Source organism: Stegodyphus dumicola, chromosome 5 (genome assembly GCF_044657685.1).
Source record: "Stegodyphus dumicola isolate Sdum_Otavi_A_Nest chromosome 5, ASM4465768v1".
NCBI lineage: Eukaryota > Metazoa > Arthropoda > Arachnida > Araneae > Eresidae > Stegodyphus > Stegodyphus dumicola.
The window spans coordinates 180,807,508-180,830,784 of record NC_140772.1 but is presented as its reverse complement, the minus strand read 5'-3'; the positions used below and the strand labels follow the sequence as shown (position 1 = coordinate 180,830,784).

At 32.1% G+C, this 23,277-nt stretch overlaps 1 protein-coding gene and 1 long non-coding RNA gene across 6 annotated transcripts in view; one reads left to right on the top strand and one right to left on the bottom strand.

Moving 5' to 3' along the window:
• Positions 1-23,277, top strand: part of LOC118182844 (gamma-aminobutyric acid type B receptor subunit 2-like) — a 591,214-nt gene that overhangs the window by 113,124 nt on the left and 454,813 nt on the right. The gene's annotated exons all lie outside the window — the stretch shown is intronic.
• The window catches only part of LOC118182846 (uncharacterized), a 262,642-nt gene that overhangs the window by 69,722 nt on the left and 169,643 nt on the right, over positions 1-23,277 (bottom strand). Inside the window, exon 3 of one of the 4 annotated variants that reach the window (XR_015041359.1) lies at positions 12,318-12,648. The exons of the other annotated variants lie outside the window; for them this stretch is intronic. This is a non-coding gene — a long non-coding RNA (uncharacterized LOC118182846). The remainder of the gene's footprint in view (positions 1-12,317; positions 12,649-23,277) is intronic. 4 annotated transcript variants of the gene reach the window in all.

Below are 23,277 nucleotides of genomic sequence, written 5' to 3'. Positions count from 1 at the left end.
TTTTATGTTTCACATCCGTTTGGGTAAGCCCCATGTTTCACATTATTATATTTTCTGTGAGCTAAGACATTCATATTTTGCAAAGCTTTGGAGCTAAATGATCCCCCTTTGTTAAAGAATAATTACAGTTGAATGGATAGTGACCAGAGATCTCTGTGCGTCATTAAATGGGTGAATCTCAACCGAATTCACGTCCATGCTTTTCCCAACTCAGTCAATTCCATTTTTAAAGCAATTAAGATCAAAGTTCAAGAGATACAGAGAAATTAGGCTTTACTACTCTCTTAAATATCATATTATATATGTTATTATGTAGACATCGCATAGTGATGAAGCCATGACCAGACTTCAACTGGACATTCAACTGTATTGTTTAAGAATCTGAAGCCCAACGCTACAAAAATTAACACACGAATACTAATGTTCTTATTAAAACAGCCAATCCTTTCCTTATTAAATATGTAAGTAGTATTGTAAGAATACGAATAAGAGATCAGAAAAATCTTTTCATTTTTTTTGAAAGAATTTGGATCCTGAGAAATATTATTAATATGGAATTTTATGATTTGTTCGTGGAGTTTATAAAAGCCACGTTTATAAATGCAGTGTTCTAAACTTGCAGTATTCATGGAAGAAATATCAGTTTATTTTTGTCTGCTGTCGACAATGCTGTTCCGTGAATGAAAGAGAGACAACATGTAGTACCGTATCAGTACAAGTATTTAACACTGACTTTAGTGGTTACTTACAGTTATATCAAATGTTTAAGAAAACACTAAAGCATTTGTTTACTATATTTTTAAGCTAGTAGTTGATAAAGTTGTTCTGATTTTTAGAGACACAGCCTTTTACTGAACAATTCCCCGCAAATCATCTCCAGCAAATTTCATCCCTGATGCCCCCTTATATTTTGTTTTGTGCCCCTTGTAGTGTCATTAGGTTTATATTGATGCTGGAAATGTGAAAAATTAGCAATGTCGAGAGTGTTACCGTTATACCACGAAGGCAAGCTGGAAGGCGAAAAATAATATCCTATGTACTCTCTCCTTTGAGGGACGACTAGGGATTAGGGAACTTAAGTGTCACATCCTGGTTGTGGCAAATTATTGTCCATGACCTTTTAATTGGGTGGCCACTGTATAGTCATTAGGTTTTTTCATGCTGGAGATGTGAAAAATAAGCATCGCTCACCCCGGAACTCGAACCTGAACCTCTCGATTACGCGCCGAGTGTGCTACCGTTACACCACAAAGGCGTGCTGGAAGGAGGAAACAAATACTTTATGGTGACTTGCTTTATTTTCCCTAGCTTTTTTCTTTAATTCCCATCCTAACTTTTAATTCTTAAAATTTTCCCATTTTCTTTCGAAGAGTTTTTATATATTGTAGTGCATGTGTTTTGTTAAATGGGTATGCTGATATAAACTGATCACATAATAGACTAGTAGCTCCTTTTCTAGCTGTGTTACATTCGGATAAAGTCACTGTTATTACATTTGGCTTACCGAACCTAGTCTACGTTACATATACTCAGAATACATTTATCAGAATAGAGCTGAGAAAAATTATTTTATACAAAAGTAAATTTCACAAAACCAAGCTAATCTATGAGACGTATTAAAATTTGTTTTGAAAGAGTTTACTAAATTACCAAAACTATGTTTATAAAATATTAGAATTATGAAAGGTCCAAAAATATGCAGATAAATATTCTGTCAAATAAAATTAAATCAAATTCAAGTTAAATCTAAAATAAAGTATTTAAATCATTAATTAACTTTGAAATAATATATGAAGCAGCTGCTTAGTGTTAAAAACTAATGATAAAATTAATGTTAATTTCAAAATTCGCAAATTTTGTGTTTATTTTTAGAATTAGTATTCAAAGTAAATGTAATTACCGAAAATTAGTTTTGTTCGTAAAATTTTCCTATTGTTCAATGAACGTATAAAAGTTGAAAAGATTGTAGAGTTACGAGGTTATATAAATACAGTAACGTTAAAAATGTACAATGCCCTAGTCGGGATTCTAGCTGGGACCTCTAGAATACGCGTTGGAAGTGCTTTCAGTTACTCCACAAAGACTCGCGGAAAGAATAGAGAAAATACCTTTATAGGCTTAGTGGCTTTTTTATTTACTTGAATGTTTTCGTTCAGAATAATTTATATTTGTATTAAAAACAAAAACAATTAAAAAGAAAATCTGAAAGGTTTCAGATTTTAAATTACGCCCAAAGCGGCCCTTCTTTAACATTTTGTGTGTTACCTTTATTTATTAATATCATGTTCTTCGCACTCAAACCATAAAATTCAATTTAAGAGCAATATCGCAAAATACTTTTAAATTGAGCATATCTTTAGAATTTCCGATACACAATCTCACGCACTGGAGATAAAAATGCTTTTTCTGTACAACGTTGCCACTGCTCGCTTTGAAATTCTTAATTTTGTTAATCAAAAATTTGTTTAAATTTGTTAAGCTTTACAAAATATGAAATCGATAATAAAACAAATTCCCGATTTTAATTTTGGACTTCCATATTCTCATATTCGTAGTAGTATTACTTCATTCAATATTTGATGTTACCGTTGTTTTATCCCAATGCGAGAAACATACATACATTATGCAGATTCATCATTAGTTAATTTCTTCAAATATAATATATAACAATAACATTTGCTGGCAACAGTTTGAAAAGTGAAACGGACTTTCAGAGTTTTTTTGACACAAAATCGCAATACGAAAACAATAGTCCCTCAGGGATAAAGCCCCTTTGGACTAATAATATTCAAAATATGAATAAAATTATTTCACGCAATAACATATTTTCCTCTTATTAAAAAAAATCTTAACAGATAAAATTACGATAACATTTATTGCATTTATCATTGCACATAATAAACTGGTAGAATGAACTTGTAATTGTTATCAGCTAGTATTGTCCTTTCTTTTGCTTTAATATCGAGTTTGTATAACGCTGGAAAGGCCGTAAGAATCTAATTATAACTGTAATGAAAATTAAATTTCTAAGGACTGGAACATAACTGAACAACATATACATGCTTTTATTTTTCAAATATGCAATCAAATGCACACATCAAAATAATTATCAGAATTAAATATAACCCCTGCTTCCAAGTTCGTGATCAGCATTATCTTTATTATTGGCTTGAAATCAATTTAACTGATCTTTCTCTGGGAATATTTTTTTTACAATTTTAATTATAAATCAGTATTTGTCCCCAGGTTACTTCTCATCCCGAAGTTTCCATTATTATCCCATGATATACAAGCGTTGTACAACTCAGTTTCTAGAATGATTTACCACTCCAGTGAATATTAATTAAAGGCTGTCTAACATCTTTATTATTTTATGTTTGATGTTCTTAGCCGTTGCCTTTGCCAAAGATTCCTTTGAGAATTCTCTGTACTTCTTCTAATTAAGTAGTGAAGATTAATTAAGACATCTGACATGCACATACGTTTTTAAAAATTTTAACTGTTTTTCGATGCGATGGAGTGAGAAATTTTTGGTTTATTGTTCTTTAATGAAAATGTTTGGAGAGATGTTATTAATTACTTGAGTGAAGCAGTAAACGTAGATATTAAACTCGTTTCTTCTTATTAATTAAGATCAACTCAAATTTTCGAAATTAAGCAAGTGGCATACGCATATAAAATTCAAATTTTATTAATTTGATGATTTTCAACGCAATTCAAGAATCTGTTTGCTTTATTTTCAGCTTACTTTCACACCTCATTTGCTTTTACGTTCTCTTTCAGCCTAAGAGGGGTAAATCTCGAAATGGCATGTTGCGTCGATTAACTATAAACGGCTTACCACTTTTTGAATTGTTGCCACCAAATATTATCGTTCTATATTATTTTCAAAGAAATTAAATAACGAGGAATTTGCATATATATATGTATGTATGTTACTCGCATTTTGGAAAAACGACTGTATCTAGAGCCATCAAATTTGGAATAATGTAGTCCTCCATTCGGTATGTGCACCTGGAAACCCGAATCTTTATATCAAACTGTTTTGTTTTAATTTCATATTTTGCAAAACTTAAATGAATAATTAGTTAAAACACTCAACAGTTTGAAAACCAGGTGTGGTAACGCTGTTCAAAATAATTTTTTTTTTTTCTGCTTCGCGCTATACTGTAGCTATCCAGAAAAGTGTTAGCTATTTATCTTTCAATTATCAAACCCGGCTCTATGACAGCAATATGCTGCAGCGACCGGAAATAAAATACATTTATCTTCCACGCGCAAGCGTGTTGCCATTCAGTAAAGCCTAAGTTTTTTCAGTAAGTCCTAAGTTAAACCAAGCGATTTAAAAGCAATAAGCAGAGTTCTTGAGAATATTGTTTTGTACCTTTTGATGTGATTGACTTAAATAAACATGTTTTCAAATCATGAGATGTCTGATTATAAACATTCAGAAATTTTTATGAAGCTACACCAGCTGGACTCATTAGATGTAACCTATGTGGTGAAGTACGAGATCCTAAGCAATGTATTTTTAAGTGACATCTGATATCATATATCTTTGTTAAGACCGGCAAATTGAAATATGTTCATAAAACTACTCCGAAAACAAAGCAAAACTGAGAAGAAATTTGGTAGCATTCTGATGTATCCCGCGTCAAGAGATGGAAAACTTTGTTCGAAATGTTTTTGTCTTTGTTGAGACGTAAACATTATTTTGTTTGCAAAATTCGCTTGAAGAGACGAAAAACTGCAGAGGAAAGCAACCAGCATGAAAATGTGCAACAAATGCCTAAAATGTGTCTCGTGCTCTTAACCTGAAATTATTTTAATGACGTGAAATTACGAATTTCATGTTACGTTATTCAATATTTTTTTGCAAATTATTATGATTTAAGAATACGGATGGATTATGTTCTACGAATCGGTGTTTTATTAAATGGTATTTCATGAACTGGTTCAATAAAAGCAACAAACACTAAAAACGAATTGTACATTTCTTGTAAAATAAATGTATCCTACATCATTATGCTTGAAATTTGCTCTACTGCATGCATGCAGTTTTTGTCAGCGGGGATAGCATTGCTGGAAGCATAGTTCTAAAGTGCACATCAATATCGCGACTGAAGAAGGATAATTCTAAAGTGCACATCAATATCGCAACGGAAGAAGGGCTTCGAGTATGGTTGTTCTGCCGTTGCTATGCTGAATCTTTGAAAATTATAGTTTACAGTTTATTTCTTAGTTAGTCACAGTATCCAGATATATTGTTTTTTCCCATATTCTTTTAATCGAATTGAAATCTTTACAATTACTTTTATTTTGTCTTATTACACGTTGGAAAATTTCACAAGAAATCAGCAAAGTTCTAGTTATTTTGTAGAGGAGATTGGGTGGTACATTTTACACGATATAAGAGAAAATACTTGAAGCGCATTAGTCCGTGTTAGAAGCCCGCCTCCATTTGCGATAACAATGTTTCCATATGAATAACGCTTGCTATAAAGATACACATTATCTTTGAGATAGTGTTAAGTTTGTTGTAGTTTAAGCCAAAATATTTCATATTAACGCAGTATATGCTTCTGATAATATTTATAAACAAAGTGCAGTTGCTGATAGTAAACTAGTATTCCCATTGCTGGTTATTATAAAAAAAGTTCTTCCGCATAAAAATTAGAGTGTCTGGAGGATTCTTTTACAAGGGAAGTTGAACCTATTTATTTAGCTTCTCTCCTATTTCCATTCTCAGCACGAAATCGGAGGAACTTTTATCAGACCATAGCTATTATTTTTACTTTAATGAAAACTTATACTGTTTATCTTGTCATCTGCTAAAATGTAAATGCTTTTACTGTTATTTTATATTATTCATTATCTTTAAGAAAAGGAAATCTATGCAAATTTCTCCCTAAATTTATGTACATTATATGTACATATATATTTTCCCCAAGTTTATAAGCATTTTTGTAACCCTGAAAGAAGGACTTGTGTTCTTTTCGTTACGCGAATGTTTTCTTTGAAGTAAAAAGGATAAGTAGTTGATATTTTTTATGTGTAATATTTGGGTTTTCTACAGTAACAGAATGTGTCCGTTTCGAATCACTCGATAACTTTTTTAAGCGTATGAATTTATCAGGTAATCTCCATAGATAAATTATATGTTGCAGACATAAAATTCGTCATGAGAAATAACATATATATGAGTATTGTGAAAAATCGTGGATATTTTGCGTATGAGGTGTAGCTGGTAGTTATTGTATTTACGTTTGACGTACATTTCTAATCAGGGCAATTCAAGAAATTTATGCACTTCTTATAATATCTCAGAAAAACAAGAAAATAGTCGATTATTTTATTAATTTGCACGCCTAATGTGTAAATCAATATTATAATCAACTATTTTCTGTTTTGAATACTGCCAGAATAATGAATTTTTCACATCCTTCTTCATTACATTCAACAACTACGAACTCTGATGGGTTTTATTTCGCTCTGTTCTGCAGACAATTACCCTTCTACGGATGTATTTCGAATGAATCGCAAATCCAATTTTTCTTTTTCATTTATCTGCCTTTTAAGGCTGTTAAATTGCTGTCTGGCTATGGAAATTATGCTGCAAATGTGAATGCATTTCCTTTGTTGTGTTAACAAGAAAAGGATTACTGTACTGCGGTGTACATATTTACATATATATATCGATAAATAGAGAAATAATATTCTTTAAAAAGTGTTATAGTTTGTGCCAAAGTTATGCCTAATAATTTATTTCTTACTAATTAGATTTTACCCCACCTAACCCTATTCCAAATACTACTTTTGTTAACTAAATAATGTCAGTCTTCTTTAAAATATAAAATTATCATAATACTGAATAAAAAAAATTCATTATTATTTTTATATCACTTAAACTAGATATTTAAACTTATCTGATACACTATGCGATAAATGTTGCTTAACAATGAAATGTATTATCTTTTCAGACTTACCACACTTCATTGAGAAAATAATTTCTTTCCGTAAACCGAGATAATGTTTTACGACAATAATACAGTCAGTACTTTTTAGAAGATTTTATAAGACCATTGAAATTGTTTTCTCGTTTCCTTATGCCAACTTACTGAGGGATTTACACATCAAATCCGTGGATAATAAGCTCGAATCTCATGTCCATGGTCTTGAAAGAGGAATTTCACTTGTCATTATCATTTATATGTTAGCATTTTAAGTGGCATTTTCAAAAACCAGGTGCACTATATATCTTCTTCCGAAATGTGCTTATTGTGCAATGTCTTTTAAGCGTTTAACTACGAATTCAGCTACACTCTTCTCATGTCAATTGAATGGCTTGTTAAAACGTGAAAAAACATTTTCACATATGTTTTATGTGCAGATAGTTACAAAATGCCGATTGGAGTTTAAATGCCTCCTAAGCATTTCACAGTAGATTTAACGCAAGTCTTTTTATCAAAACCTAAATGGTATTAACTTGCCTAATTTACGCGTTTTATTACCTCAACATTCAAGCTAATCTCTGCAAAAGGAATCACCTTAATTTAGCAGCTGTAGTACAATAAATTTTATTTAGAAAAAAAAAAAAAAAAAAAAAAAAAAAAGAAGAAAAAAGAAAGAAAAAGAAAAGAGAAGTTTCTTTAAACCAGCCTTAGATTCTCCTTTGGTTAAAGAAATCGGTTTAAGTGGCTTTTTCCTTACAACTAACTACCTTAGCCATTTCACTTCGAAACAGGCAGGGCACATCTCCTCTCGGTACTAGATGATCGTGAGGATTCCCAGTGAGCATTACTTCAGCTACTTGGTTAGAATTAACCTACGTCGATAGGTCAGAACTCATGAGAATTTCCATAAAGAACACTACTACAAATGGAGAGTCCCAAAAGCATTTTATCCAGAGAATGAGCTTTCTTTAGCACTTGAAGTTTTTATCGAGGAAGTTTCGGTCTCTCTTGAAAAAAAAAAGGATGATCGGTAAGTAGTTTACTTCCTAATTATGACCTCATTTACTCTGAGGTTTATTTCTTTCAAACTCCTCAGTGATTGTAATCATTTTCAAACTTAATCACATTCGTGATAAAGAGACTATCTCAAACCATAAATATCTCTGTTAGGTGTTTTATTACTTATTTCTCCTTTTTTCATTTTTATTTAATGAGAGACAAAACTGTCCTTTTATGAGCAATTACCTATGCTTCATTTTTATTCAGCAAAAAATATATTTCAATATATTTTTCAACCTATTCTCTGAAGCTTTATGTCCATGTAATGATTAAATCAACTAAAAATTAAATAAATAAATAAAAATTTTAAAAATTCTTTGCATTTTTACAAAATATGAAAGAGATAATAGTAAAAAAAATCTGAAAGCTTTCAGATTTTATATTACGCCCAAAGGGGCGTTTTTTTAACGTTTCCTGTGTTAAATTTATTTATTAAATATCATGTTCTTTGCACTTAAACCATACAATTCAATTCAGCAGCAATATCACAAAATATTTAAAAACAGTATATCTTTAGAATACACCGTTTCAGCGCTGGAGATATTTTTTTTTCCATTCCCAGTGTTGCCATTGCTCCCTTTGAAATCGTTGAGTTTGTTAATTAAACATTCGTTAACGTTTTACAAAATATTAAATAGATAATAAATCCCATTTCAGATTTGGGCCATATTTGAGTGGAGGACTTCATAATTCAAAATTTGATGTCTCAAGTTTTTTCACGTTGTTTTTTTTCACAATGCGAGAAACATGAATACATGCATGCTGATTCTTCATTATTTCACTTTTTAAAATATAATGCAGGGCTCTAATATTTACAGCAACAATTTGAAAAATGAGACGATGTTTTATAGTGGACGACGCAAAATGCCAAAACGAAATTAATAGCCCTTCTGTGAAAATTGCTCTTTGGGCTAAAAATGGAGACCTATGCAAAGTAGAGTTGATTTCTAACATGCGGACTTCAGAAACACGAAAATCCAAATACAGGGATTCTGTATTCTTCTTTCTGAGCACAGTAAAAAATCTTCTAAATCTGGTCTTCATTTATATAGATTTGTTCTAACTGATTTTTATATAAATAGATAATACTTTTGTCTTGCATATTTTTTTTAACTATCAGATTTTTTTAGATGAATGTATACGCCATGTAGATTAGAAGAGAGATACATAATCTCTTGGCAACGAGCAAAAAACAATTATTCACCAGTGTAAATATATTTGTTTTTCTTGAATGTGTCATAAGCTTATAAGTAAGATAACAAATTAATTAAATTGCTGTTAAATAATTTTGATGTTGTTATGTTGTCACTATTTTGTGTCAAGCATAAAATGAGAGATCGAAGAAGACTTTTCGGAAGGTCAGACAATCCACCAGTAGAATAAAGAAAGAAAAGCATATCAAGAATGTAAGCTATTTAAATTTTCATAAATAATGCTATGAATACAGCTCATTCTTTTTTTTCACTTAAGGCTAGTGTGTTTCTTGTCTCACCACTGTCGCGGTTCTGCTTATATTGCATTTGTTGATTATGTGGAATTATTTAACTCATCGGCAAGCAAAGGGTTAAATCAGACATCTGCACTTGTTGATAGCCTGTTTCAAAAAAATACGCACACATATATTTATAGTAACATGCAGTAGGTTAAATTACAAAGCTACCTAAAAGAGCAAGTAAAGCTGCAAAAGTTTTAAGAAACAGGCAGAAGGACTTCATGAATACTGTGCCCCGACATAAGCCTTCATTCTTCGTAGCACATAAGTGCGTCAAAGAATGAAAGACTACCAGTTGAAAAACGCTTCATACCTAATTTCTTGCATACTTATCGACAAGTTAGGAAGTTAACTAAATTAACTTGGAGTAAATTTACGCTAACATCAATTCTTTTTTAATAATGGCTATTTTTTTATATAAACTCGTTTATCAGTTTTTAGTGCTGATAGGTTTACAAATGCAGGAAAACATACACGATGAATGTGAACGAATACGATGATATCAATTCAATTGAAAAATGTGCTTACACTCCCCGGGATTAGAATTCCACATCTCCAGTTTGCTAGCTGGACGTGCTTCCAATTACACCACGTAGGCATGCAATGAGAAAGGAGAAATTATCTTGCATTCTCCCCCACTTAAGTGGTGACTGAATGAAAAGAAACTCAAATTCGCCAGATCTTAGCGGTGATGAACTATCCTTCACCACCTTTAAGTTCGGGTGCCACTCATAAAGTCATTAGAATTTTTATTAGAGTTGAAAATATGAAACATCCGCAGTGCTCTGTCCAGGATTCGAACTCGAAGCTCTCCATCTGTCAGACGGACATAATTCTAATTACCCCACGAAGGATTTGGATTATTCAATTATGTCAAAGCACACGAGGACTATCTGCCTAAAGAGAGGGGATTCTTCGTGGAGGACTTTGTAAGAGGAACTGGCTCGCATACACGTTATACATGGGGAAAACCACGAAAACGCCCATGCAGCCAGCTCTTTCGCGGGATTCGAACCACGGACTGAACTATCAGTGTTCAGCGTCTTTACCGCTCGGCCGCTGGTGGGCTACACCACAAAGGTAGACGGTAAGAAGGGAGAAAATTCCTTACAAACCATAATATAACAGAGAAATAAAAGACAGAAAACTTATATTTTTAGAATCATTGTAAATTAACTTGATATTCGTGAACAAATAATGACATAAAACTGCGCAATTGACATATTGCCCTTAAAAATTCGTATTTGTAATCAGAAACAAGAAATGATATAATAGCGTGCGTTAAACTTCGGATAGTTTTTAATTAAATCTTTTAAAACAGATTTTTAAAGCGGAGACAAGTAACATATTTTTAGCAAAAGCGTTTGACTTAGTTTGCCCTGTCAAGGAAATTAAAACTCTTCATAGAATATTTCATAAAAGGCTCTTTTAATTAATTACAGCAACGTTCATTAGCATATTAAGTCATTAAGTCGCCTACGATCTTCTTTAATGAGGACTAACACTTCACAAAGGAAGCTTTGTCGTAAACGCAAATTCTGAAAAATAAAAGGATGACAAGTAATGTGAAGCAAGTCTAAGAATGTCACTAATTATGGTATTACGTAACAGCCTGGGTATGGCGTCAATAGATTTGGATTTTTTTCCTTTATGCTTTGCACTGCTTCTCAGATATTTTCGCATATAGATTTATTAATTAATTCACTAATTTGTTTGAGCAATTAAGTATATATATGTATGTACATATATGTGAGTGATAAAAAGTAGAAATTGCCTACAGAAAGTGCATTATTTATGTTCTTTATATTGCTTACAGATGTATGTATATATGAGTATAATATTATAACATTTAGAAAACCTAATATGAAGAATCTTGCTCTAGCATTTACTTTATATTAATATATTTAGAGAAACTAAATTAAAGAAAAATTACAAATTGAATCTTATGTGGAGTCCGGAATGTGAAAAGAACAGAATTATCCCTTGTAATTCAAAAAAAAAAAAAAAAAAAAAAAAAAACAGCGCTAGAAAAACTGAAATGGTAGCATCTGAAAGTGGTTATTTCATGATGTTCCACCGACGTCAACGGCAAATCTTTTTCTATTACGCTACACGGTAAAGACAATGTAAAAGTTACTACGACCTCTCCGAAATAATCTGACCATTCTGCGACGTCTTAATATGTACTATAGTACACTGACATATCAGTTTGCATTTTAATAAGCGATAATGCATTTTTTTTTCCTGGTTACTTTTTTTCTGGTCATATGAAAAATATATTGAGCCACTGTTTGTTGAGCTGTGTATTAAGTGTTGACACTTCACAATTTAACACTGTCTTATATAGTACATATAAAACACTCATTTTCATTAAAAGACATATAGTTATTTCTAAAGGACGAAGCAGTGAAGAAAGCTAGTTTTAAAATCTTGATGTGTACACCACACGACTCCTTGTACGGAATATTAAATTATGCGCAATTATCCTGCATTTTATTTAAACATAATGAATTAACAGTTAACGAATTTTCAATTAAATCTATTTCGTGGATAGCGCATAAATCCCAATAAACTAAATGCACTCTTTTAAAGTTCACTATATATTTATTTACCATAGCGACACTTCGGCGCTAGGTTCCCTTAACAACATTACATCTCATTCATATTAACACTCAGAGTGCACAAAAAATATATCATCTGAAGAAATACCACAAGATCTATTCAAATACTATGATAAATCTAAAACAATATATAAAAGAAATTAAACAAATAAAAAAGAAACAGTTTTTCGCAGACAATTCAGAGTCGCTTACCTAATGCGCATGTGCAACTAATTAATTCAGTTTTCACTTCACAGCGAGGCAAAAATACATAAAAATTCAAATTATTTTCATTAAAATTGGTTGGTCCACCAGCGGCCGAGTGGTAAAGTCGCTGAATACTGATCGTTCGTTCCGAGGATCGAATCCCGCGAACAGGCTGGCTGCAGGAGCATTTCCGTAGTTTTTCCCATGTGTAACGTATTTTTTTATATGAGCCAGTTTGCCTTAGACAGTCCTCCACGAAGGCATTCATCTCCTTAGGCAGATAGCCCTAGTGTACTTTGCCTTGATCTCAATAAACGAAACCATTAAAATTGGAAAGCTATAGAAAAACATAAAACACCAAGTACAGATAAAACAATAAATTATAATAATGTATTATATATTATAGTATATAATGGATAATCAATATATTATACTAATATAATATATATTATTATAATATATATTATATTAGTATAATCAGATATATAATATACGATATGTTGTTTATATATTACATTATTATAATATTATATTAATAATATAATATTATAATAATGTAATATATAAACAACATATCGTATATTATAATAATATTTTTTTATTTCAACTGTAAAATAACAATTTTTACAATTAAACTTACAGTTTCTACTTAAAAACAAACTAATAACCCTAATGATAATTTCAGATTGAATTGGGCATAATTTAATTTGCATTAATAAAAGAAGGCGTTACTTTGTTACTTTGTTGAAGCTTAGTTTCTCTAGATTGGCGACAAATCCACTATTCTGCTAAGTTTTAAGTGTAAGCAACATGGCTGCGGTGGTAATAAAACATTAGGCTTAACCGCACTTAAAAAACTTTTAAATTGTTGATAATTTCCCAATTGCTTCATGCAGGTTAACTAAAGGCATAAAAATCTTAACCAGAACACCAGAATTCAATGATTTTTAAAGCAAAAAATGCGCAATTTACAAACATATAAGAATAAAGAAACTGATCTTACTGAGCCGAGTAACAGAGTGGATATATTTATATTTATATACTTTTGGTGCGGCCGATTGCAATTAAAGGGTCTGGGTCATAATCCCGACAGCCGAAATCCCGACAAGCCAGAATCCCGACTGTCCAAAACCCCGACAGGGCCGAAATCTCGACAACCCAAAGTCCCGGCACGGTCGAAATCCCGACAGGGTCAAAATTCCGACAAGCCAGAGTCCCGACAGGGTCAGAATCCCGAGTGTCCAGAATCCCGACAAGTTAATATCTAAATACAAACACTCAAAATCGTGAAAAACAACCTTATATTTAGCGTAGGTATAATGAAACACTCAATCGATTTCGAGGGCAGCTAAAGGTCCCTCCTCATCAGGAGAAAGAAATACATAGAAAGAAGAAAATAGGAATCACAGAAACACGTGGTGCTTATCAACACTGCACGTGGTTATAACTAGATTTTTAATCAGAGTTGCACTGGCCGCCTACTTTTACTGAGCCAGGCTGTCTGATCAAGCATAAAGAAATATTAGCGAAGTTAAAATAGGGAGCGAGGGGCAAATGCACATTACGCTCAAAATCTGAACTTCAAATAACCTACGCTAAATATAAGGTTGTTTTTTACGATTTTGATTGTCACATTAGCGTGTTTCTCTTCTAGTCTACAAACACTCAATTTAGCTTAATAAAATATAATTTTTAACTAACTATTACATATTACTAATTAAAAGTTTAAATCAAAAAATCATAAAAATTATGTCATTACTTAAAATAATTTTAACAAATTGAAATGACTGTTAAAATTTGAAATGAAGATTTATAAAATTCTTTTTATTAAGAAAAAGAAAACATCACTTACACATGCAAACGACATATTTACAGTGACACATTGCGAGCGATAGCACGAAGATATTCCATCACAGGTCGATTATCACGATCGTCCACAACAGTCATAATTCTCCTTTCTCTGTCATCATCTACCTTCCTACGTTTTAGTTGTTGTTCTCCGCGAAGAATGCATTCAACTTGGTGTTCCACATGCTCCTGTTCTTTTTGAAATCCTTCTATGATGTTATAAACGCCAACATGGCCCGTCCAATTAAGGTCTCCCATCTTCTGTGCCAATCCTCGACAGCATTTTGAGTGCGCGGAACATTTATAGCTGCCTTTTCTAGATCACTAATGATTCTAGATGGCCTCAGTTCAATATTATTTTCTTCAGCGAAATCAATTAAATCTTGGAATAATCTTTTGTAATTTTCTTCAGATTTGCTAGTCATCAAAGCATATACTAGTTGCAGCTGTGTAAGTATGTTAAGGGGTCATTAGGCCTTATTGGGATTTCGCCCGTGTCGGTATTTTGACCCTGTCGGCATATTGGACAATCGGGATTTCGACCCTGTCGGGATTTTGGTTTGTCGGGATTTCGACCCTGTCGGGATTATGTCCGGATACAGCAATCAAAACACGAAGTGAACATCTACATGTTATAGCAGTCCTATGTACAAAATTCCAACGTTCTGATGCTACTCGTTTTTGAGTTTTACGAGATACGTACATGCGTACGCACAGACACCATGAAAAATTCTCTTCGGAATTTATTTTAAATCAACTTTGTAATTTTTTTTGGGGGGAAAGAGTGCTTTGTACTGTCCTTACGCACAAATGTCACGCAAAAACATCGTTAAATTGCACTCGATAGCGGTCAAAATGGATACTTCCATAGAAATATGATACCTGAAATTTTTTGCGATTACAATACTTTCTTTTTACTTCGTTCAAGGAAGTAAAAATTGCTGGCGAACACTCAACAAAGCTAATTTTCGGCAATTTTTCATTTAAGTACACATTTGCTGCATGTAAATGAAACATAAAAAATTCATAGCATTAGCAGACTTTACCTATATTCACTGCGAGGTATTATTCAAATCAAAGGATAGTAATAGACTGAAGTGGTTTATACTAAATTAAGTGTTTTGTACTAAGTTTAAATTAGGTGTTTTATACTAAATTGACACCGCAAAAACCTCATATAATTGATCCTTTTGTTGGAAGTAGAGTCCAAGGTTAATTACCACTGCTCGAAAATCTCATCACTGGAAGCCCTAAATTTTAATTAATTAATTTCTTCATTTATTTCATCAAGATTGGTAAAATTAATAATACAGTTAAATAGTTTATTATTACCATGTTTCGTTTTAACATACGAACAACGTATATCTTTATAGAAACAGACACTTGCAATTCACAGGAGAATTATCCTGAGAACTGAAGTTATGCCTGAAATCCCAATTTATCATTAAGCTTGTTTTGCATTACAATAGATTGCATAGAGGTCTTTGCATATTCTATAAAATTTTATTAAACGCAAGATGATTACCCCTGACGTACTGTGATTAAGAAGAAAATGAATGGAAGAAAAACCACTGACTTATGCATTGATAAATATAAAGATTGTTGTAGTATGCACGGATTAAAAATTGAGAACATGAAGTCTTAATATCTCAAATATGAAAAATTAAAGAAAATTTAAAGAACCGGTTGTGTACCTAGAATTATAAAAGCTTTATATTTCTAAGTTTTTTATTTTACATTCTATAAATGAAAGACTGAAGAATATTTTAGTTTACTATTTCCTTTTTCTTACTATGGAAAACTGAATCTAAATTCACACATGTGAACTTACATCACAAAAACAAAGCATAAATGAGCAAGATATTTACTTCTTGATATCTACTTTAAACACAGAATAGAGCACGTGACTAAACCAAAAGCTTCTATAAATTCTCAAAATAGAGTATTTACTCCCATCTACGAATTAAGGGAAGTGTTGCAATCGCGAAAATTTTCGGGTATCACATTTCAACGAAAACATCCATTTTAACAGCTCTCGAATCCATTTGAAAGATGTTTTTGCCTGCCATCTGCTAGTACAGAGAGAATAAAAGAATTTTTTCCCAAAACAGATTGTAAAATGGTTTAAAATGAATTCAGAAGAGATTTTCATCCGTGACGTCAGTGCGGATGTATGTATCTCGAATAACTCAAAACGAGTAATCTGAGAACGTTGAAATTTTGTTTATGGGACTGCTAGAACGTGTAGTTATGCACCTCCCTTTTTGGTTGCAATTGGCAGCATCAAAAGTATGAGATTCGAATTAGGCTAATCTACCATTTACCGCTTCTTAATTTTTTATATTTTTGCTTAAATCTTTTACTCGTACTTTATTCTAATGTTTTAAATACGCCTTACTTTGATTAGCATATTGCTTACTATGAGTATTGATTTTTATTTTTAAATATTCAAAGGTTTGTATTGTTTTTTATCTTTGTAACACATTTCGTTGCACCTTATTTTGCTTATGTTAATTTATTCACGGAACCACAGTATTTAAGAACTTTTTAGTGTGCGAACTAGGTATTTTCTTTTAACTACATATATATATATATATAATTTAAAGTTAAGATATATATATATATATATATATATATATATATATAAAGAAACATTTATTTAATCACTATTTCAGTAAATATATTATTATTATCTTACTTTGCAGCTATTGCGTAAGTATTAGAAAAACTTGTTTTCGAACTAAATGAATTTAAGATCATACAACATTTGATATATATATATATATATATATATATATATATATATATATATATAAGTGATTGAACTATGTTGTTCTTACGTTCCGGTTAAGGTTTCTATGATTATAGTTAATCTGCATGCAACCGTTGTAGAATTATCAACAACTTTAATGTTGTTTAAATAGTATTATGCCTAATGAAGCTACCATTTGTTGACATTTGAAGCCTGTTAGTAGAATAGTGAATTAAGAGATTTTGTGCACCAACTTCAATGTCTTTCTTGCCAAGTGTGACAGTAAGAAAACTTTCACTTTTGCCCATCTAAAAATGTGTCTTCCTGCCCATTGGCTGAATTTGTTGTCTTTGCTTAGAAGCTTTTATTTTAATTCTAAAAAAAAATTAACTCTTTTATTTGCATTTGGTGTTGAGTTTTTATGTATTTTGGCCTTGTCACGAAGTTAGAACTGAATTATTAGAATGACAAATATGTCTCTAATGAAGTTCGAGGAAATAAGTTTAAATGAAATGCAGCAAAAAATGTGTATAATTTTATAGGCCGTAGAAGGAAATCATGTGGTGTCCACATAAGTTCTCCCCCCCCCGTAAATCCAAATCTTGAAGTAAAGATTATTTTGAGGCAAGGAAAATGCATTTGAAAATATATCTTGATGATATAAAAGCAGAAACATTTACACATTATAATATGGTTATTAAAATAAAGTATATTTTTTCGGGCCATAAATTTCGAGGAAAGAGAATTCTCTCATAGATTTGTGTTAAAAACAAAGGCTTAAACAAAATTAAGATGTTTTGTAATACTCTGAAAGGCTAGTACTTAGTTTAAATTAAATTGAAAAGGTATATTAGGAAAGTTTTCCCTCTACTGCCCATTCTTGGACAAATCAGCGCACAAAACTGTCTCTCTAGATAATTGATCCTTGGATGAAATCATAAAGTTGTGGCCTGCTATTTGTTGACATCTATCTTGAGTGCTTCATTACAGAGTTACGTTCTTTACAGGATATACCGTCTACGAAAGATTTTATGGGTTCTACTCTCATGAATTTCACTGGAACCCAATCACTATCTACCAACTCCTCATTATTTTTTACGTCATCCTTCTTTTCCTTTGTTAAGATCTCCATGATAAAATCGTAACACCTTTCATTTCATAACAAAAAAGTAGAACAAAAAATAAAGGAAACCAGTGACCATAACTACTGTATAAAACTAAGATAATTTTCCTTCTCCCCCCCCACCAGTGGCGGACTCTAGGGCTTTATATGCATTGGCCAATACTAAGGTCGAAAGCAGTGGCCTCTTTACTATGGAGGCACCTAATAGGTGGCCATCGTGGCATCCTCTGAAAGGACAAACAAATTATATCTAATGCCTTTTGTAGGATTCGAACTCGGACCCATCAATACGGTAATCAGAGTGACTGGTCAGTGGTTGCAGCTTTCATCGCATAATTGGATTAGGTATAAAACGTTTTGTTTTTTATTGTATTCTTTTATCCTCTTATGCAGTACTCATGAAGAAGAACGTAAAACGCGTTCAGTCTGCTTTCGTTAGTATCGTCGTAAAACTAATTGCTGTTTACAAATATATTTTAATACGAAGTTTTATCTATATGTACATTTTATACAGTATTTTGAATTTTCATATTACTGCGTGCGTGCGGGTTCATAATAGACTGAAATAAACACTTCAGTGTTCTGGGAATTTCTGCAAAAATATTCGTGCAGGTGCTCACAGTATGACAGAGTACAATCACTAGTTACACTTCAAACTGCTAGGAACGTTAAACAGAAGGCAATGCAAAGCGCAACTAAGTGCGAAGCTAAACCGGAGCTAGTACTTAGAACTCATGCTGAGCTTAAGCTTACAACAACAACCGAGGATCTTTCCGGCCTTATATAGTCTTTACCGGCTGTCTGGATATTTCTAGTACTTTATAATTTTCAAAATTCCTGGGAAGCTATAGTAGAGTCGAATTACTTTTACTGGTATTATAATGATCAATTCTAATACCAATTACTGTAATACAGAGGATTGACCAAAATGTCGCTAAATGGTCTCCAAGTTTGCGGCATGAAACATTCGCCAAAACCGTTGCCAGGTTGGCGATATCTCGCCAAATTTGTCGAAATACACATTTACTTACATTTTAAATAGATTTGGCCCTGTATTTTTCCTTTTCAAGCATAACTCGTCTCTGTAGATTTTCGTGTTAAATTTCACAGAAGAATACAACTATTTCACATATAACTGCACTGAAATCATTTATCTATGTACAAAATTCGTAACACTAGTTTAATTAACAATTCATAAGCTTCGTAATTCAAATGATGAAACAGCAGTTTTACAAAGCTAATAAAATTGCTTTTTTTATTATATTGGTTTCCTCTATGCTTCAGATTTCTATATCAAAAAAAGTACCTAAGAAGTTAAGACATACTTGTCCTGTGCTTTAGTGGTGTAATGGTCTCGTGCGCAACTCCAGATATGGACAGTGTTTATTTTTATCTGTTTCTTCCTTGATAATTTTATTAGTGGAATGCTTCGTTATTCTACTATGTTAAGACACTGCCACACAGAAGCTGTATAAAATTATTACATTTAAATTATTTATTCAAGGATTAAAATTTTTATGAAGTTAAATTTGTAAAGTTTCAAGTTTCAGTAGCACTACTGTTGGCATTGCGTTGTGGCCATCTCACTTGTCTGACATTAACGGATCCAAGGGTCTTTCATCCCTCTTTCCCCTCCAGCAACATCTCGAGAGGGTTTTCGGCACGCAGCATAATTAGAGTGCTCGCATGCTGTACGAACACTATACTTTTACAAAAATCCAAACCTTCTCCGGGATTTGAAACCGGGCCTGGAGTGACAGTATAAAATAAAGCTTAAAGATAAAAACTTTGCATCTTTCTTCGAATTTCTATGTTCAGTAATGCAAAAACAACTTTTTCTATATAGTACTCTTGAAAAATAAAAGAACTTCCTTTCATCTGAATTTGAGACCTTTATAGTCATCTAAATGAGAAATTCCAGAGCAAAGTGAAGTTCAGTAAAAACACGCTAATGACTAAAATTAGTTTCAGCTGCTTAAAATACTTCCCACATTAAGCTTCGTTAGTCTTAAATTCCTGAGAAAGATGGAAAATACCTAACTTTACATTCTTGTAGCATTCTTCTTAAAGCTTTATTTTATGCTTTCACTCCTCGGCTCTTTGCCAGGTGCTACTGAAACGTGAAACTTTCTAATTTTATTTTGAGACTGAAGGCTCTTTCACCGACTAAAACTTTCATCGCTATTCTTCGATTAAATTTTCTCGCAATTAATCAGTGTGCGGCTTATTGGATATTTTCTATAAAATTTTTAACTAGTTGTCATAAATACTGCGGAGAACGATTGCCAGTAACGCCATGCCAAAATAGCATCGCTTGATATTTTTATTGCCAATTAGATATGTATTCATTCTGATTAAATAGTTACATGTAAAACTTTCATCCAAAGCATTCAAGAGACGAAAAATTGTTAATCATCAACAGAATTTTAAACCTTTTGTAGGTTTAATGTTTTAAAAAATGCAAAATTATTCGAATCACAAGTCTTTTACCGGATTAGCCCAAAGCAGCATATTATAATTAATCAAAGCAGCATATTATAATTAATCAAAGCAGCATATTATAATTAATCAAAGCAGCATATTATAATTAATCAAAGCAGCATATTATAATTAATCAAAGCAGCATATTATAATTAATCAAAGCAGCATATTATAATTAATCAAAGCAGCATATTATAATTGTAAAGACAGAATTCTGCGCAGAAAGTAACGTAAATTAAACTGTGAAGACTGATATAAACTGAACTGTGAAGACTGATATAAACTGACTGAATTCTGAAGATTGATATAAACTGAATTGTGGAGACTGATATAAACTGAACTGTGAAAACTGATATAAACTGAACTGTGAAGATTGATATAAACTGAATTCTGAAGATTGATATAAACTGACCTGTGAAGACTGATATAAACTGAACTGTGAGGATTATTCTTCAAGCAATAATTTTATCATATCCAGAGTTTGTTAGGAAATGAAATTTAAGTCTTCTTTACTAATATATCCAGAAAATGAAATTTAGGCTTTTTGGTTCTATTTTATGTTAAGAAAGATTTATTTTATTAATCAGAAGTGACTATTTATTTCATTACTTCTGTGACCATTTGATTTTTCAATGCAGCCTAAATCACATCTGAAAAAAAAACTGAATAATTCAGCGCTTTAAAAGATGTTTGTGGAAATGCTTTAGTTTGCAATTAGTGCATTTTTTTTATGAAAAGCTTTTATTTCTATTGCAAAGGGACAAGCACTCCGATATTTAGAGTTTATTATTATTACTAACTGCGCACAGTCATGACTTCTGATTTTTAGCCCAGACGGGCGTTAACCCAGAACGGCTATTAGTCTCGAAACTGCATTTTGTGGCGAATCACTATAAACGGCTGTATCACTTTTGAAATTCTTACAAGCAAATATTATCTCCCTGTATTTTATTTAAAGAAGATAAATAAGAAAGAATATTTTTGAATGTATTCATGTTTCTCGCATTGTGAAAAATAAAGATACTTACAGCCAACAAAGTTTGAATAATGTAGTCCTCCACCTGTATATGTGCACGTGGAAACATGAATTTTTAATTTGTTTTATTGTCTATTTCATATTTTAACCTTTAACGAATTTTTTATTAACGAACTCAACGGAGCCCACCAGCGGCCAAGCGGTAAAGTCTCTGAACACTGGTAGTTCGGTCCGAGGTTCAAATCCCGCGAACGGGCTGGCTGCATGGGTGTTTTCGTGGTTTTCCCCATGTAAACGTGTATACGAGCCAGTTTCCCTTAGAAAGTCCTCCACAAAGGCATCCCTCCTCTTAGGCAGATAGCCCTAGTGTGCTTTGCCATAATTAAATACACCAAAAACACCAAGGAACTCAACGATTTCAAAGCGAACATTGGCAACACACTGTATGGAAAAACACATTTTTATCACCAGCGCGCGAGATTGTCGATCAGAAGTTCTAAAGATATGCTGTTTTTAAATATTTTTAGCCTAAAGGGACGTTTACCAAAATGCTCCTTAAACCTATACGTATGTGTAAATGAAAAAAAGGCCTTTGGGCGTAATATAAAATCTGAAAGCATTAAGTTTCATTAATTCTATTTTTGTTCTCTTTGCTGTTATCCAACAAGCACATTATTTCATTTGCGCTTATAATTGTATGTCGTAAAATGTCCCCTTTTACTCACTTCCGAAGAATAAAAACACCCCACCTGGGTAAATTAAAGAAGATATCTGAAAAATTCAGATTAAACTTTTACACTTAAAAAAATCGAAATGCATAAACTTTTTGTACTAAAAACTAAAAAATAATTATCTATGAGCTTCTTATTCAGAATCCACTTTAATATTTTATACTATTATTATTTATTTTTTCCTCCCTAAGGCACTACATGGAAGAGAGGGATGCCTTCGTGGAGGACTTAAAGGAAACTGGCTTGTATTAACACGTCACACATGGGAAAAACTACGCAGCCAGCCAGTTTGAGGGATTCGAACTCGGACCGAACTACCAGTGTTGAGGGACTTTATTGCTTCGTCGCTGGTGGGCCATAAACAATTTATTGGTAAACAATCGTGAGAAGCATATTAAGTTAATAATTAATCCTCAGAAGTTCAGGTTAACAAAAATAAGGAATATAAGATAATGCATTTGAAACGAGCTGTTCAAAATAGTAGTGAGAAGATGTAGAAAAGAAACTATGCTACGAATATTAGTCTACCGTAAATTAACTCTACATTAAAATACTTGCACTTATGTAATAAAGGAACGATTAAATTATTCAAGACGTACTGTGTAATTTTTGAACTGAATCGTTTTCACACCATTCTTCAATAAATGTTTACCGTAAGTGAAAAGTAATTTTTATTTCGCCAAGTCACGAAATTCCCATAGTAAAAAGGAAATCTGCTTATTAGTGGTGTTGAGAAAAGAAAAGAATAACCGTTTCGGAAAATCACAGCAGTTTCCTGTCGTTATTGAAACCGTAAAGATGTTTTTTTTTTTTCAATGTGATATGCAACTCAGTCATAAAATGTGCACAAAATGAAGTGGAATTGAATAGAAATATACCGAATAATTTAATTTATTAAGATCCAATAGTGACACTAAATTAATAGTCAAACGGAAGAAATATTATCAAACCAAAATGGCAAAGATTATCACTTATTACCTCTGCCTTTTTTGAATTGTTTAGCCGGCTATAAAAGCGTTTTAATTCAGTAAAACGTTAAAAATTTGCTTTTAAAT